This window comes from Neofelis nebulosa, chromosome 2 (genome assembly GCF_028018385.1).
Source record: "Neofelis nebulosa isolate mNeoNeb1 chromosome 2, mNeoNeb1.pri, whole genome shotgun sequence".
NCBI classification, from domain to species: Eukaryota; Metazoa; Chordata; class Mammalia; order Carnivora; family Felidae; genus Neofelis; species Neofelis nebulosa.
The window spans coordinates 62,047,141-62,064,647 of record NC_080783.1 but is presented as its reverse complement, the minus strand read 5'-3'; the positions used below and the strand labels follow the sequence as shown (position 1 = coordinate 62,064,647).

Genomic DNA, 17,507 nt, shown 5'->3' with positions numbered 1-17,507 from the left:
AAGTTTATTTATCTTGAGAGAGACAAAGTGTGTGAGTGGGAGGGGGGAGAAGGAGAGAGAGAGAATCCCAAGCAGGCTCCAAGTTCAGCACAGAAACTGATATAGGGCTCCATCCCACGACCCTGGGATGGTGACCTGAGCAAAATCAAGAGTCACGTACTCAATGGGGCACCTGGGTGGCTCAGTTGGTTAAGCGTCTGACTTCGGCTCGGGTCATGATCTCACGCCTCATGAGTTCAAGCCCCATGTTGGGCTCTGTGCTGACAGTTCAGAGCCTGGAGTCTGCTTTGGATTCTGTGTCTCCCTCTCTCGCTGTGCCCCTCCCTCATTCATGCTCTGTCTCTCTTTCTCTCAAGAATAAATAAAACATTAAATTTTTTTTTTTTTTTTTAAAAAGAGGTGCTCAACTGACTGAGCCACCCAGGTACCCCAGAAGGTTTTTTATTTTTTATTTTTTTTTAAGGAAAACGTTAATATAAAGGAAAATGAATGGTGGTTTCTCATGAGAAGATAAGAAAACAATATGTTAAAATCAATAAACATACAATGAAATTTCTAAAAGAGCCACTATGAGAAAATCCTCAAGGAAATATCTGCTACTTCACTATTATTCATCTTGGGCACTTTGTAAAGAAAGTTGTTTGGGAACACTTGATGACCTGTATATTCACTGGTAAAAATAGTTATGGACTGATAAACATTTATTTCAGGAAATACTTATCGAGCACCTACCCTGGGTAAAGCAATTTGTCAGGTGCTGTGGGAGTATAGAGGTGAATCAGACATGGAGCTTAGTGGTGACAGCAAAGAATAGTCAGGCAAATGACTACCATCCCAAGTAAAAATGATTCACACCAAGGGTAAAGTATAGGTAAGTGGGAGAATTTAGAGGCAGGAGAGATCACATTTGAGGCTCCCTAAAAAAAGAGCAATTCTAGCTGGGCCTTGAAGTGTATCAAAAAGTGATCTAATTATTCTTTCCTTTTCAAGATTCAAAATTTAACCATCAGAACCCAGATCTATTCCATAAACAAACTGAAGATATTTTCAGTTTCATACAGTCTTAAACTTTTAGTTCAATCTTTGCTTTTATCTCCCTCCTTTTTTTTTTTTTTTTTTTTTTTTTTTTTTTTTTTTGCTTTGCTTATAGGCCACAACACACTTTCCAATCCCTCCTAGAACTGCATCTTTAATTTAGCATTCTCTTTGCTCTATGGGTTGAGATGGTTGGGAGAGAAAAGGGACACTGGTAACAAAAGTAATTTTCTCCACTGAAACTAAGTCATCTATTACTCAACATGCAGAAGAGAAACCTTCTAATTAAGTCAAAGCATTATTTTTATTGGTAATCAACAAAAAAGCATACAGGAACATTCTCCCATAAATTGACACAATTTGATGAATCATAAAATCATGAATCACTGCATCATAAAAAGAACTCATGATTTGGAAGATAAGGGTTGGAAATAATTGGCAGAGATATCTAAAACAGACTTTAGCTGCAGACATAGTTAATATAAACACTAATAATGAGAGAAGAATTGGTGGTGCTAAGCCTAATTGAACTATGTAAAATGTAATTACATTGAGATTTTCTTTATAATGAAGGGATTTCTTCTGGGAAGCAATTTAGCTATATGCATCAAGAATCTGTTTGGGGTTCCTGGATGGCTCAGTTGGTTAAGCATCCGACTTCAGCTCAGGTCATGATCTCAGTTTGTGGGTTCTAGCCCTGCGTCAGGGTCTCCCTCTCTCTCTGCCACCCCGCTTGCACTGTCTCTCTCTCTCAAAAATAAATAAACATTAAAAAAAATCTTTTTAAAAAATTATTCCTTTGACCCACTGATTTCATCTTGGGAATGTATTCTAAGAAAATAATCCTAAATTAGAAAAACAATGTGATTTTTTTCCCTTTCTCACAAAGACAATCTTTCAACATCATTTATAACAATAAAAAATTAAAAATATCCTAAATGGACAATAATAAGGGTATGGTAATAACTTATGGCTCATCTACTTTATAGACTACAGTAAGGTCATTAAAACGATAGTGAAGATTTTACAATAACCAAAAACAACTGATTTGCTTATAAGAGCATTACAGTGACTAGCACAGAATATAAAAATTATACATACAATATAGTCTCAATCATATAAAATGTATATGGTAAAAAAAATTGAAAGGAAATATACTAAAATATTATCAGGGGTTTTCTCAATGTGTAAAATGATGGCAGATCTTGTTGCTGGCCTTTGTACTATTGGATATTATCCAAATGTTTTGTAGGAATAACAATTACTTTATGGGAAAAAAAACCTGTATATTTTCAAAAGATTGGATTTACTAACCCAGATTAGATTAATAAAGAGCAACGAAAGGAAGTATTACCAGGAGATGGGGGAAAAAAATGTTTGGTACCTCCTTCTCCATAGAGCTTCCAAGGACTATTGTTTGACTTTTCGTGGATACAATTAAACAAATGTAGATTTTAAAAGTATTTGTGTAAACCTCTAAGGAACCCACCAGCAGAACCAGAGGAATGCCGACCTTCTAAAATCACAGTAGAAAATAAAAGCAAACAAAACCAGGTCCGCAGAGCAAATGACAAAACGGAAAAGAAATAGCATGCATACATGAAAACAGAGGCACAGAAACATGGCAATAGTGAGACTAAGCCCTGTAAGTTTAGTTATTAAATTTAGTTTCTCTGTTAATAGAAAAAGATTCTCAGATTGTGTTAAAAATTAAAATCCAACACTTTGCTGCTTATAAAAAATACATCTAAATGAAATAACACAAAAAGACTAGAAAAGACAGGATGGGTACAAATGTAGTAAGCAAGCTTGCACTATATTAGAGATAGCATTAGTAAGTTAAAATAGAATTCAAGGCAAGAAATTTTAAAGGTTGTTTTGATTTAATACGAACATTAGATACCTCTTGTGCTTGCAATAGACACAAGCAATTCACAAAGTGGAAAATAGGGTTAGTTAATTATGGGAATGTAGTCGAAACACCACCTCTCTGGTATCTGGTTTTCCTCTCCACCCTGAGCACAAGGGAAAACCATTCCAGGTTACTTGCAGTGAGAGGCGGCCATGTTTCCAGGTATAGACAATAGAACTGGAGCAAAAATCAGGCGTGTCCCATCCAGGCCAGGGATCTGAGAGTCTGTGTGCCACCGGCACACTCCCCTCCTTTAACAGGGATTACAAATGCCACACAATAATGTGAAACCACAAGATGCGAGTAACATGGGTCTCCCAGTCACTACAAGGAGCCCAGCTGCCTTATAAGGTGGTAGGTACACTGGCGCTGGACTTTGCATGCAGAAAAAAAAATCCGATTTTTTTTTAACCCTCTGAAATTGGGTGCTTTATTTGTTATTTATAGCCTGTCCTGTCTTTTTTTTTTTTTTAATTTTTTTTTAACATTTATTTATTTTTGAGACAGAGACAGAGCATGAACGGGGGAGGGGCAGAGAGAGAGGGAGACACAGAATCAGAAGCAGGCTCCAGGCTCTGAGCCATCAGCCCAGAGCCCGTCGCGGGGCTCGAACTCACGGACCGCGAGATCGTGACCTGAGCTGAAGTCGGACGCTCAACCTACTGAGCCACCCAGGCGCCCCAGCCTGTCCTGTCTTAATTAATACAATAGAGAAATGGCAAATGGCCCAAATAATCAAGAAATTGAAATTATGGGGTGCTTGGGTGGCTCAGTCGGTTAAGCCTCCGACTTCAGCTCAGGTCACGATCTCGCAGTTTGTGAGTTCAAGCCCTGCGTCCGGCTCTGTGCTGACGGCTCAGAGCCTGGAGCCTGCTTTGGATTCTGTGTCTCCCTCTCTCTCTGCCCCTCCCCTGCTTATGCTCTGTCTCTCTCTGTCTCAAAAATAAATAAAACATTTAAAAAAATTTGTTTAATAAATAAAAAATTTAAAAAACAAGAAATTCAAATTAAACAATGAGGTACCACTTTCCATATGTTAAACTGGAAACAACAACAACAACAACAACAACAACCAACTTTAAATACTAATACCCAGTGCATTGGGGGGAAAAGACAATCTTTTCAATAAATTAGGCTGTCAGATACCCACATGAGAAATATATTCCAGATGGATCATAGATCTAAATATGAGAATAAAAAATAAATCTTTAAAAAAAGAACATAGGGAAATCTCTTTATGACCTACAGGTAGGCAAAGGTTTCTTAAATAGGACATAACATGTGCTGACCATAATGAACAAATTTGACAGATTAAACTGTATTAATATAATCACCCAAAGACTCTTGATCACCAAAAGACTCAATTTAAGGTAATGAAAGCAAACATAGAGTAGGAAAATATACTCTCAATACATATATCTGTAAAGGACTTATATTCAGAATATGTAAAACAACAACAACAAAAGTGTCCTACAAATCAATAAGGAAAAGACAAACAATATAGTAGAAAAGTGGACCAAAAAACTTGAAAAATTACTTCACAAAAGAGAACATCCAAACGGCCAAAAAACATATGAAAAGATGCTAAACATGTTTGGTTAATGAAGAAATGCAAATTAAAGCCAAATGAAATACCACTCACCAGAAAGGCTAGAGTGAAAAAGACAAAATGTCAGCTAGTACGTGGAGCGTTGGGAACTTCCATACACTGGTGGGAGTGAAAAGTGATACCCTTAGAAAACTGAGGGCTGTATAACTACCAAAGCTAAACATTATCCATCAGTTCTATTCCTAGGTATACTCCCAACAGAAACGTATACATAGATGCATCAAAAGACATCTACAAGAATTTCATAAAGCAGCACTGCTGATAGTAGCCCCAGACCAGAAACTACCCAAATGTCCACCAGAGTAAATATATTATAGAACACTCACACAATGGAATGCTCTACTACAGAAATGAGAATTAACGAACGACTACCGACAGTGACATGGATGAACTGTATAAACATAATGCTGGACAAAAGAAGATAGACAAGAAAAATTACATACTACATGATTCCATTCATATAAAGTTCAAAAACTGGTAAACCATTCTATGGTGTTAAAATTCAAGACAGTGGTTTGCCTTGGGGGTGTGTGAGGGAGACTTCTGAGATACTGGTAATGTTCTGTTTCTTGATTTAGGGTCAGGTTACATAGTGTGTTCACTTTGAAAATTCATCAAACTGTGCACTTGGATTTGTACATTTTGGTGCACGTATATTTTACTTCAATAAAATGTAAAACCTATATAATAACAATATATGCATGCCACAAATGTATAATACCAAATTATGGCAAGTACCTAGTTAAACTTGCATTATTTGGGAGGAGGGGAGATTTTATTTTTAAGTGATCTCTGCACCCAATGGGGGTCTTGAACCTACAACTCCGAGATCACATGCTCCACTGACTGAGCCATCCAGGCTTCCCTAAACTTTTATTTTTATACACTGTTGGAATCAAGCATAAACTGGTACAACCATTTTGGAAAGTAATTTGGATATACATATACAACACACATTAACTATATAACACACAAATATATTCTCATTTCTGAGAATCTTTCCTAAGAAAAAAAATCCAAAATGTGAGGGGGGGGGGGCGGGAGGGGAAACTATGAATAAAAATGTCTATCACAGAGCTAAAGTGAACTATATAGCATACCCTCTTGCTATATTTTTATTCAGCTACAGTTATGATTGCTTTGAAAACTCTCGTGAAACATGACAAAAGCTTTTGGTATAATGTCAGGTGAAAAAAGGAAAAGGAAAATTGTATATACCCAATTATTATAATTGAAGATATGTTAGAAGAAAATAACTAGAAAGGAAAGCACACAAATGATACATGTACAACTTCCCTGCCTAGTCTCATCCACTCGTGTAACTCTAAGAATCACATATGTAATGATGACTCTTCAGTCTGTATCTCCAGCTCACACATCTCTCTTAAGCTCTAGGATTGGAGTTCCATGAGTCCCTCAATTTCTTTGTCCTATGTTTGTTATCTTGGGAAGAAAGGCAGCCAGGAGTAAGAACAGGGACAGGGATTCACTTATCCAAACGAAAGATCTGAGAGTCAACCTTGTTTGCCCTACTCCTCCCACCCCATATCCGCATCCTTTTACCATTCCCTAAGTCCACACTGTCTCCTCAAGAGCCCTTTGAATTCATCCCATCCATCCATCTATCCATCCATCCAACCTTCTGCCATTGCCTTTATCATTTCCCACCTAAATGATTGCAAAAGCTTTCAAACTAGTCTTCCCATCATGAGTTTCAGCCCTTTTCAGTCCAGCTGCTGTGGTTCTATTTGTAATACCAACTCTGAGTCTGCTTTTCCACTTTAAAATTCTTCTGTGGCTACTCCTAAGTGATTGGATAAAGCTCAAACTCGCTAATATAGTCAATGTGATTCTTTTTATCTTTTTTATCTTGTCATCATCTGCCTGTCTTTCCAGTTTTATTCCTGGTTACTCCCTCATGAGAAGCCCACACTCCAGCCACACCAAAGTTATTACAGTGGCCAAACGAGTTATACTGTGTTTCCCTTCTCTTGCCTTTTCCCAGCTCAGAACTCTCTTCCCACCACCCTCCCCCACAACTTTTCCTGACCTCATTTGCCTGGCCCATCATCTAAGACTCAATTCAAAACTTACCTTGACTGGGAAACCTTTAGGAATCACATTTTTACATGGTTGGAATCATGGGCTATGCCCAATTTTCCATCTCGTTTTTCTCACTAAAATTAAAACGTGAGCAATTTTCCAGTTTGCCAAGGTACTCTTCATAATTATCATTTAATACCCAGTGTTAAGTTCTCTAGCTTCTCTGCTCCCTCAGTATACCGAATATAACCCTTATCAGATCACTTATTGCTTTTTTAAATTCTTTTTTTAATGTTTATTTAGTTTTGAGAGAGAGAGAGAGAGAGAGAGAGACAGCGAGAGCAGGGGAGGGGCAGAGAGAGAGGGAGACACAGAATCTGAAACAGGCTCCAGACTCTGAGCTGTCAGCACAGAGCCCGATGTGGGGCTCAAACTCGTGAACCTCAATATCATGACCTGAGCCGAAGTCGAATGCTCAACCGACTGAGCCATCCAGGCTCCCCTAGTTTTGTAATGTTTTTGTAAAGTATTCACCTCTTCTACTAGCCCCTGAATTACTTGAGGGCAAAGATTTTTGTTGTGTTTATTTCTACGTCCCCAGCAGAGTCTGCTGCCGAGTAGGAATTCACTGAATGAAAGTGAACGACCAATTAATGGTGGCTGTGTTAGTCCAATAGAATGGGAGTAATAGTTTTTTGCTTTTTCTCAAATATTCATACTTTTTGTGGCTATTTATTTATTTAGATTCACCATCTTAAAGAAAAAAGGAGTATATTTAGAATATAATTTTCAGTAATGTGATCTTTACCGTCTTCAATTATTTTTGATTTATCAAACATCTCATGATTCCCAATTCTGTCTAATATGTATATATATAATGAAGAAAGACTGGAAGAACATTCGTTATCTCCTTTCTGTTTGTAATACAATCATCATGCCTAATTAACAGTTAACTCTCAGTCCTTATCTTACTAGTACTTCTAGCAGTATTTGACTCAGCTGATTACTCCCTCCTTCTTGAACCTCTGTCTTTATTTGACCTCTAGGACACCATCCTAGTTTCCTTCCTGCCTCAAGGGCTTCTTTTGATCTGTCAATCCTGTTGCTGAACTCTCTGCCTCCTCTTCTGATCCACTAAATGTTGGAGTCCACCAACGGTTAGTGCCTTCATTCCCTTCTCTTCTTGTCTCATCCCTTCTCTTCCTACTGTCAGCTACCTCCTTTCCTTTGGTCTTGGTTCTTGAGCCTGGCTATACATTGAGTCACCAGAGAACCATTTTGTTTGTTCGTTTTTTTGTTTTTGAGAGAGAGAGAGAGAGAGAGTGAAAGTGAGAGGGGGGCAGAACGAGAAAAATCTTAAACAAGATCCACACCCAGGGCAGAGCCCATGGCCGGGCTGGATCTCACGACTGTGAGATCTTGACCTGAGCCGAAATCAAGAGTCAGGCACTTAACCAACTGAGCCACCAAGCACCCCAAGAGAAACTTTTTAAAGCATGTCAAATCCAGTGTTGAGGATCATATTGGGTGTCTTTAAATACCATCTTCATGCAAATTAGTTGAAAATATATGTCCCCAGCCATGACCTTTCTTTGAACTTCAACCTCAAATATCCAACTAATTCTCGTCAACTTCTTTTGGCCTAATAATTAGCATATCCAAAACTAAACTCTTGATTTGTGCCCCCAAATCTTCACATTCTATAAATGGTCCCACAACTTAGTAGTTGCTCACACCAAAACTCTGGGAATAATTTTTGATTCCACACTCTCTTCACTTTCCATATAATTCAGTCCTGATCTGCTGCACATGGAAAGTATCTTCTAAATTTTACCATTTCTCCTCTCCTCCAAAGCTACTGCCCTAGCCTAGGCTATCATCATCTCTCACAGGTAATCATCCTTCCTTCCACTCCTGGATTCCTACCTTTCATTTCCCACACAGCGGCCAGAGAGATCTCAACAATTGTAAAGTTGATCATATCATTCTATTTAAAAATTTTTAATGTTTATTTACTTTTGAGAGAGAGAGAGACAGAGACACAACAGGAGTTGGGGGGGGGGGGGAGGCAGAGACAGAGAGAGACACAGAATCTGAAGCAGGCTCCAGGCTCCGAGCTGTCAGCACAGAGCCCAACGTGGGGCTTGAACTCATGAGCGGTGAGATCATGACCTGAGCTAAAGTCGGATGCTCAACGGACTGAGCCACCTAGGCACCCCAATCATGCTTAAACCCTTGCTTAAAACCCTTCAGTAGCTATCTTCATGCTTCCAAATTTAGTCTACGAATGACCTGGCCCTGTCTAGATCTCCAGCCCTCCTCTTGCCCCCCTGTGCCTTGCTTGCTCTGCTGCACACGACATTGGCCTTCTCAAAGTTCTTCCTTAAACAGAGCAAGCACACTCCCAACTCAGGACCTTTTGTTTTTGTTTTTGTTTTTGTTTTTGTTTTTGTTTTGTTTAAGTAAATTCTACCCTTCAGTGTGGGGTCTGATCAAGAGTGCATGCTTTGCCAACCAAGACAGCCAGGCGTCCCTCACTTCAGGACTTTGCCCTTTGTTTCCTCTGCCCGGAAAGCTCCTCCACCAAAACTTAACATGGCCTATTTCCTCACTTCATTCAGGTCTATGCACAAATGCTCCCTCCTCAGTAAAGCCTCCCTCAACCACTCTATCTATAGTACAGTTCTCCCTCTGACCAGCTGTATTTTTCTTCAGAGTTCTTTTTCACCACCTGAAATTATATTACATATAGACATTCTTTCTTTGTGAATATTCTGTATTTTTCACTCTAGAATGCAAGGTCCCAGAGGGCTGACTTTTATTTGTTTACATCTGGTTTCCCAGCATCTAAATCAATATCTGTTGTTACATTTAACATATCTGAAACTGGGATGCCTCTTACAATTAATAGCACGATATAGCGAAATTAGCTGTGTTTCTTTTTTTTTGTTGTTTGTATAATAGAAAATAAAAGTGTATGCTATAGTCAACATATTTTAGTTTTTTCCCTTTTAATTTTATTGTGATATAATTGACATGTAGCACTGTATAAGTTTAAGGTGTACTGCATAGTACACATGTACACATATATTGTGAAATGATTACCACAGTAAGTTTAGTTCACTTACATCACTCCATATACCTACAAAGAAAAAGAAAGAAAAAAAGAAGGAAAGGAAAGAGAGGAAAGGAAAGGAAAGGAAAAAAAAGTTTTCCCGTGTGATGAGAACTTTAGGATCTGCCCTGTTAGCAACTTTCATACATACGATACAGCAGTGTTACTAGGTCACCATGCTCTTAGTACATCTTCAGTACTTATTTATCTTATAACTCAAAGTTTGCACTTGTGACCCCCTTCATCCTACTCCCCCACGTCCACCAAGAGTCAATGCACTTTAGGCTCAATGAAATATGGCGGTAGGCACTCAATAAACAACATAATGGGTTGGGAACACTGAATAAACATATAAACAATTAGAATAAATATGGAGTGCCTGGGTGTCTCAGAAGGGTAAGTGTCTGACTCTTGATTTCAGCTCAGGTCATGATCTCACAGTTTGTGGGTTCGAGCCTTGGGTGCTTGGGATTCTCTCTTTCTGCCCGCACTCACTCTCTTTCATAATAAATAAATAAACTTAAAAAAATGTTAATATGCCTGGGCCCCAAAAATTATATCTGGGTTCCCATATACATAGAAGAAATGTACCATAGGAAAAGGAGATTCTTGTTGTTGTGAAGGGGACAAAAAGCCCTGGGTTTACCTCAAACACTACTGTGGGATCCCTTGGCAGGCAGACCCTAGGTGGTCTTGAGGGTAGAGGGAGAGTCACTAGAGACATCAAATTTGAAACAGAACTGGTCATCAAAGAAAAAGGAGTATCAGAGATACTGGAGAAAGTTGTGTCCAAAACCTGTCTCTTCTCAACTAATAAAGTGATGCAAGTACAGCACTTTTTGGGCTCCATGTCATTTCTGAATAAAGATATCCCCAAAAGGACATGGGAGCATCTCCTCCCAAGGGTATAGGGCATTTTTAAAACAAAAATATTTTTATATTAATAGCACCAATGTTTTATTAGCTAGCATGTTTTAATGCTTACCATATGCCAGGCACCATGTAGTGTTTACATGCATTATCTAATTGGATCCTATCAATAAACTCTACGTGATAGGTACTATTGTAATCCTTATTTTACAAATGAGAAAACAGAGGCGTGGAGGGATTGCAGAACTTGTCGAAAGTCATGCAGGGATAAGGGAAGAAACCAGAGGGGCGGCTCCGTCAGGTAAGTGTCCCCGACTGACTCTTGATTTGGCTGGGGTCATGATCTCAAGGTCATAAGATCGAGTACTGCATCGGACTCTATGCTCGGCGTGGAGCCTGCTTGGGATTCTCTCTTGCTCCCTCTGTCTCTGCCCCTCCCCTGCTAGCACTTTCTCTCTCTCTCTCTGTCTCTCAAAATAAATAAATAAACATTTTAAAAAATGTGTTTAAAAAAGAAAAAGAAAAAGAAAAGAAACCAGAATAGGGACCCAGGTCTTCCTTGAGGCCAAGGTCCTTGCTCTCAACTGTTCTGCACACCGACTTTTATTTATTTCCATTTCCAAAGACTATGCTTCTTAATTTCTGGATGAAATGTCATGGAGCTTTCGATTATGGACAGGAGCTGAAGGGGTGTGTGCTCTTTAGCTTCTCACCCTTTTCTACTTCGTGACCATCTTTCTTCTTCTTTAAAGAAGAAACATAAGAGAAGGCTTGGGTACAGGCAAACTTTGTGACAACAGTGGTAACAGAAGCTCTAGAATAGGCAAAAAAAAAAAAAAAAAAAAAAAACCACAGTGAAAAGATAACTCCAAGGCTGACAATCATAGTAACCAAGACATATTTAAGTAAACCATTAGCTGAAATGGATTGAGAATCAGTCAGCTTTATAAGGAAAACTACCGAGAAACCAAAGGTCTTACTTGTCCAAGTGGAGTCAAACAAATGCATATTGTAATGCATATTGCTTTTATTCTTTTTGTTAAACATTTATAGACTTATTAAGCTGAAGAAATATCAAGTGGGGTTCAGCTTTGTATCACTTGCCTGGTTTGGGGTATGGGTTTAACTAAACATTATCAAAACAGTCTTAATTTTCAAGTATTATGGACTTTTTACACTGATGATTATCAAATTTTATATATACTTTTTATTACATTGGATAATTCCGTGGATTTTCAGTGCTGTAATATTGAATGACTCCTTCCAAGGTTCTGAGGTAGTTTGCACCTGCTCTAGTTACAGCTTTTTATAGCTTCGTCTAAAGATGGATTTGAGACTATTCTAATATTTATCGTTACACCAGAATGGGTCTTATATTCCATGTAAGAAGATATGGAATAGCAATTACCAACTGTATAGGGAAATTGGCAATGCTGCTGTGATGACAAGCAGAGTTGTAGTGGTGTGACCGATTTATTCATTTCCTTAATAACCTTCAGAGTTGTAATGAGTCATCCCTGTCTCTTATTCTAAATTATAGGGCACCCTTTTATTCCCAAACCAAATGAATATACATGATGGCATTTTTTTTTCTTCCTCGCTCTCATTTCAAAGACCTAATTTTTCATAATCTAGCAGTTAAGAGAATCAGACAGACATGAGTTGGAATCCTAGCTAAGAGGGAGAAAAGGTTAGAGAAGGTGTGGTTTCCTCCACTGCCCCCAACTCGTCCTCTAGACGTCTTTCAGAGGCTTTGAAACATGGCCAGACTCTGCGGCCGTGAGTCTGACATTTAAGCAGCTAGCCCCTTCTATTCCTTTTACAAGAAAAAGAAGGAGGAGGAGGAGACGATGAAGTAGTTTTTGGTTTGACAATCAAGCACACAGTGTTTGCTTTATACATCAACTTCATTATTCACAAACGAGGAATTTTTTAAGGAGCCATTAAAGAACAGTCATCTGAGAAGGCAGGAAAACGCATCCACCTTCCAGGTCCCAGTGTGTTAGTAAGTGGTGTTTGTCATAGAAATTAAAATGCTGAGCTGATGAGAAAGAAAGCCCCAGCGCATTATTAGCCGTTGTATCCATATTAATACCTTTCGTCTTGAGCATGGATAATTGAAAGCACAGATTAGCAACATAGTAGTGCTGCAAACTAAGGAGACCAATTGTTTTCTCTTATGATTCCTGGAAACAGAGGAGGAACTGTGTGGGCTGAGAAGATTGCAACATGTTTTAACTTGTTGCTTCAGTAGTACACAAGGCTGTTCTACACTGGCTTGAAGATGAGTGACTGTTATTTAGACAAAGACTTGAAACCCAGTTTTCCGTCATGTAAATTTTGCAAATGAGTCACTTGACATATTAGAAAGATTATGTGGGCATAAAAACAATGGTAAGAAGAAGTATTTTTTACTTTATCACAAAGTCCAAAGCTAGAGAAGATGCCTCTCATGACATATATAAAACTATAGGCCTAATGAAAATGTTGAAAAGTTCAGGGATGATTAACTCTGATAATGATGACTGAGAAATTATATTTAGATCAAGGAATAGATTCATTCTGTAAGAAACCTGGAACACAAGAGAGTTTTTGTTTGGATTGCGAACAAAAACAGTAAAGGTCTGCCATTTGTTCTGATCTTTCAACAGAAGCCAGAAAAATTACTGTCTCATTAAGGAAAATAGTAGCTGAAACAAAATATGGTGTTTCTTTTATGAACTGGAAATAAAACATCAAAGTTGGTGGTGTAAAACTGTAACGTCACCAAGACCCCTAAATTGTCAGACTCACAAGTGAAGGCAATGTTGATTTGTTTCTTGACTTCAACTAGTATGAATCATTCTGTGTGCTTAAGCAATGAGGTGTAAATATAAAGGCTCTGAAAAATTAATGAGCAGCTGAGAAATCCAAAGTCAAAAGCTGAGCCAACGCTTGAACCCAAGTGCTCTAAAGTCTTCATATGTCTCCAGAGCTGATCCTCCACCATGTTAGCAACATGGTTAACTTCAAGGTTCTAGGTCCTCACCTCTTTCCATTTCTTCCTAATCAGTCAGCTGCCTCTGGCTTCACTTCCTACGTTGTCCAGCCAGATCCCACAATCCATCCCTTCAACTCCACTCTTGCCAAGACAAGCAACTTCATGTTTTTTTTTGAAAGATTATTCACAGAACCCACTCTGGATCAATCCAACCATTGTCTTCTCCCTCATACACCTAAAATCTAGAGAAAAAAATCCTCAGACTATCAAAGATTAATGTTACTAATGAATATATCTGGGGATAGGGCTATGGGGAAATTTCACTCTTTTTTTTTTTAAGTTTATTTTTATTTATTTTGAGAGAAATAGAGAGAAAGAAATAGGGAGGGACAGAGAAAGAGGGAGAGAGACAATCCCAAGAAGGCTCTGCACTGTCAGCACAGAGCCCAACGTGGGGCTGGAATTCATGAACCGTGAGATCATGACCTGAGCTGAAATCAAGAGTCAGACACTTAACCGACTGAGCCACCCAGGCACCCCATCCATCTCGTCTACCCAATTCAAATGCCAATCACAAGTCGGGGTTGTTACCTGTACTTCTGACCAACTGGCTATAAATCAGAGGTTCCGATAACCCCCCCTAGGAACAATTACTTTCCTAGAGCAGTTCACAGAACTCATAGGAACATTTACTTGTGTTTACTAGTTTATTATAAAAGGATAACAGCCACATGGAAGAGATGCATATGCAAGGTATGTGGTAAGAGGTGAGAAGCTTCCATGCTCTCTAGGTGTACTACTATCCCCTCAACTCCATGCATTCACCAACTGAACTCCATCCTTGAGGTTTTTATGGAGGTTTCATTATCTGGGCATGATTAATGAAATCATTGGCCATTGGCAATTGATTCAACCTCCCGCCCCTCTCCCAGCAAGAGGTCAGAAGGGTGGGACTGAAATTTCCAACCTCCTAATTGCCTGGTTGGTTCGCCCTGGCAACCAGCCCCCATCCTTAGGGGCTTTCCAAGTCACCTGCTGTTGAAAACAGTTTGTAATGAACACCAATACACCTTTGTCACTCTTATGACTTAGGAAATTCCAAGGGTTTTAGGATCTCTGGGCCAAAAAAAAAAAAAAAATGGGATGAAGACTAGATATACATTTTTTATTATAAATCCTAATATCACAAACACATAAACCTGGAGTCGATCCTTTTGCTATAAAGAATATCATTGAGACATTGCCAAACTTGAATAGGTTTTCTGAGCAAAAGATATATGGGAATTCTTTGCACAATTCTTGCAACTTTTCTGTAAGTTTGAGATTGTTTCAAAATAAAAGTAAACAAAACAACAACCTGATTTTCCATTTTTAAAATCACGAACCATTGGATACATATACATAAAAAATGAGTTTAAAGTATATATAAGTTATGACATTAAAAATAAAAATAAGTGTCTATGAATTTACCACTCAATTTGCGAAATAGAACATCAATAATATTAAAGTTCCCAGCATGTTCCTCTCTACCTCACCCCTCTGTCCAGGAAGCACTATCCTGAATGTATTTTATTATTTCTTGCTTTCTTCAAAGATTTAGTGCATATATAGAAATTCCTAAATAATATTTTCTAATAACTACAGGAGTTTTGCTTTCCCTTCCTTCTTTGTTTATTGATTATTTTTATTTCTTCTTTAAATCATCTGTTTTATCCTTTGCTCATTTTTCTGTCAGGTTGGGCTTTATCCTTATTGGTTTGGAAGTAATCTTTACATACTATATGAATATTATCTTTGTCTGTTATGTATGTTGCAAGTATTTTTTCCAGTCTGATGCTTGTCTCTTAACTTTGTAGGTTTTGTGGTGATTTTTATCATACAGATGTTTTGAATATTTATTGGATCAAGTCTGTTTCATAAATTTATTTATGACCACTGGGTTTCTTATCCTATCCAGGAAGGTCTTCTGCTTAAAGATATCCTCCTATATAGTTTTCTATATGGTTTTGGTAGTTTTGTTTGTTTTTATGTTTAGATCTTTAATCCATAAATAATTTATTCTTTGTTTATGGCGTGAGGTAGGGATCTAAATTGGCATCTTCTTCACCTGTGATAGGCAGAATAATGGTCCATAAAAGAGGGTGACACCCTAAACCCCAGCACCTTTAAATGTTACCTTACATGGCAAAAGAGATTTTACAGATGTGATTAAGGTTATGGAATTTGGAATGAGGAGATTACCCTGAATTATCTGGATGGGCCCAATCTAATAACAGGAATACTTAAAAGCAGAATTTTTCATGGCTATGGTCAGAGGGAAACATGACTATAGAAGAATGCTTACAGAAGTACAATGCTGCTGGCTTTGGAGATGGAAGAGGAGGCCAAGAATCAAGGAATAAGGGTGGCACTTAGGACTGGAAAAGGCAAGGAAATAAATTCTTATCTATAGCCTTCCAGAAAGGAAAGCAGTCCTGCCGACACCGATTTTAGCTCACTGACACCTATGTCGGACTTCTGACCTATAGAACTGTAAGATAATGAATTCTTATTGTTTGAGGGACCAGGTTTTTGGTAACTTATTAATTAGAAACTTAATATACCCCTCTCACCAACACCTTTTACGAAATATTCCATCCTGTTCTTACTAAATTAAAATGACAGATTTACTGCATAAATAATTCCCATGCACCCGTTGGTTTCTGAACTCTCTATTCCGATCAACTGGTCAGAATGAATCTTTTTTTCCTGATCCAGAACCATATTGTTTTAGTTACTGTTACTTTATAATTTTTTTAATGTCTTGAATCCTTCCTCTCCTTTTAATCCCCACTCCTATCTCTTTATTTAAGACCTCATCATTCCTCTTTCCTCAAATCTTAATAACACTCTGTCTCCAGTTTCACCCTCCTCCAGTTCATTTTCCATTATATTACTAGCATGATTTAAAATGCAAGGATTAGGGCACCTGGGTGGCTCAGTTGATTAAGTGGCCAACTTCAGCTCAGGTCATGACCTCGTGGTTTGTGAGTTCGAGCCCCTCACTGGGCTCCATGCTGATAGCTCGGAGCCTGGAGCCTGCTTCAGATTCTGTGTCTCCCCCTCTCTCTGCCCCTCCCCTGCTCATGCTGTCTCCTTCTCAACAGTAAATATTAAAAAAAAAAAATTTTTAATGCAAATATCATCAGATTTCTACCCTTCAGGTCCTTTGTGGCCATCCTTCATCTTCAGCCGAAGTCCAAATTCTTTGATAAGGTACATAAAAATGGTATGACGAAGGATGTTGCCCATCTCACAGGGTCATCCCAACCCCTCTGCTCCAGACATCAAAGAACGTGAAGCTCACAGAGTGTACCACACTTTGCATCTTTGGAGCTTTGCACAGTGGCAGTATCATAGCCAATGAGGTTTATCTGAGGCACGATTATTGCTAATTGAAAACTTTGTATCTTTGGATATGTTGCTGCTTCTTCATAGAATACCTTCCATGCCTCCTCCAAGCTAATTAGCACTGTACATTCAAAACTCAGCTAGAGCATCAAATTCCCTCGGCAAACCTGCTGCATTCTTCACTGGTAGACTGAGCTAGTGCCCCTCCTTTACCCTCCCAGAGCAGCACAAATATATCTCTTCTAGCCTGCACTTACACATTTTGCAATTGCACTTGTTGGTTTGCTTGTCTACCTCCCTCACTAGATAGTGAACTCCTTAAAGGCAGGAATTGTCTTTCATTTATGTATCCCCAATGCTTAACAGAGTGCTAAAATCTTGTAATAATAAGAATATGAAAAATAGTGATATCAGGGGTACCTCTTATTAAAACCTGGGCTAAGTGCTCTTCATTATTCAATAACCACTAAGTGTCAGCTCATAATTTTGTGTTCCGTGAACCTGTTTTTAACTAAAAATAATATTGTCCAGCTTATTCGCTTGTCTTATTCAC

General features: G+C 38.4%; 1 protein-coding gene and 1 pseudogene across 1 annotated transcript in view; one reads left to right on the top strand and one right to left on the bottom strand.

Moving 5' to 3' along the window:
• TLK1 (tousled like kinase 1) overlaps positions 1 to 17,507 on the bottom strand; it is a 193,101-nt gene that overhangs the window by 153,677 nt on the left and 21,917 nt on the right. The window lies entirely within an intron of this gene.
• On the top strand, positions 16,938 to 17,043 carry LOC131505738 (U4 spliceosomal RNA; annotated as a pseudogene).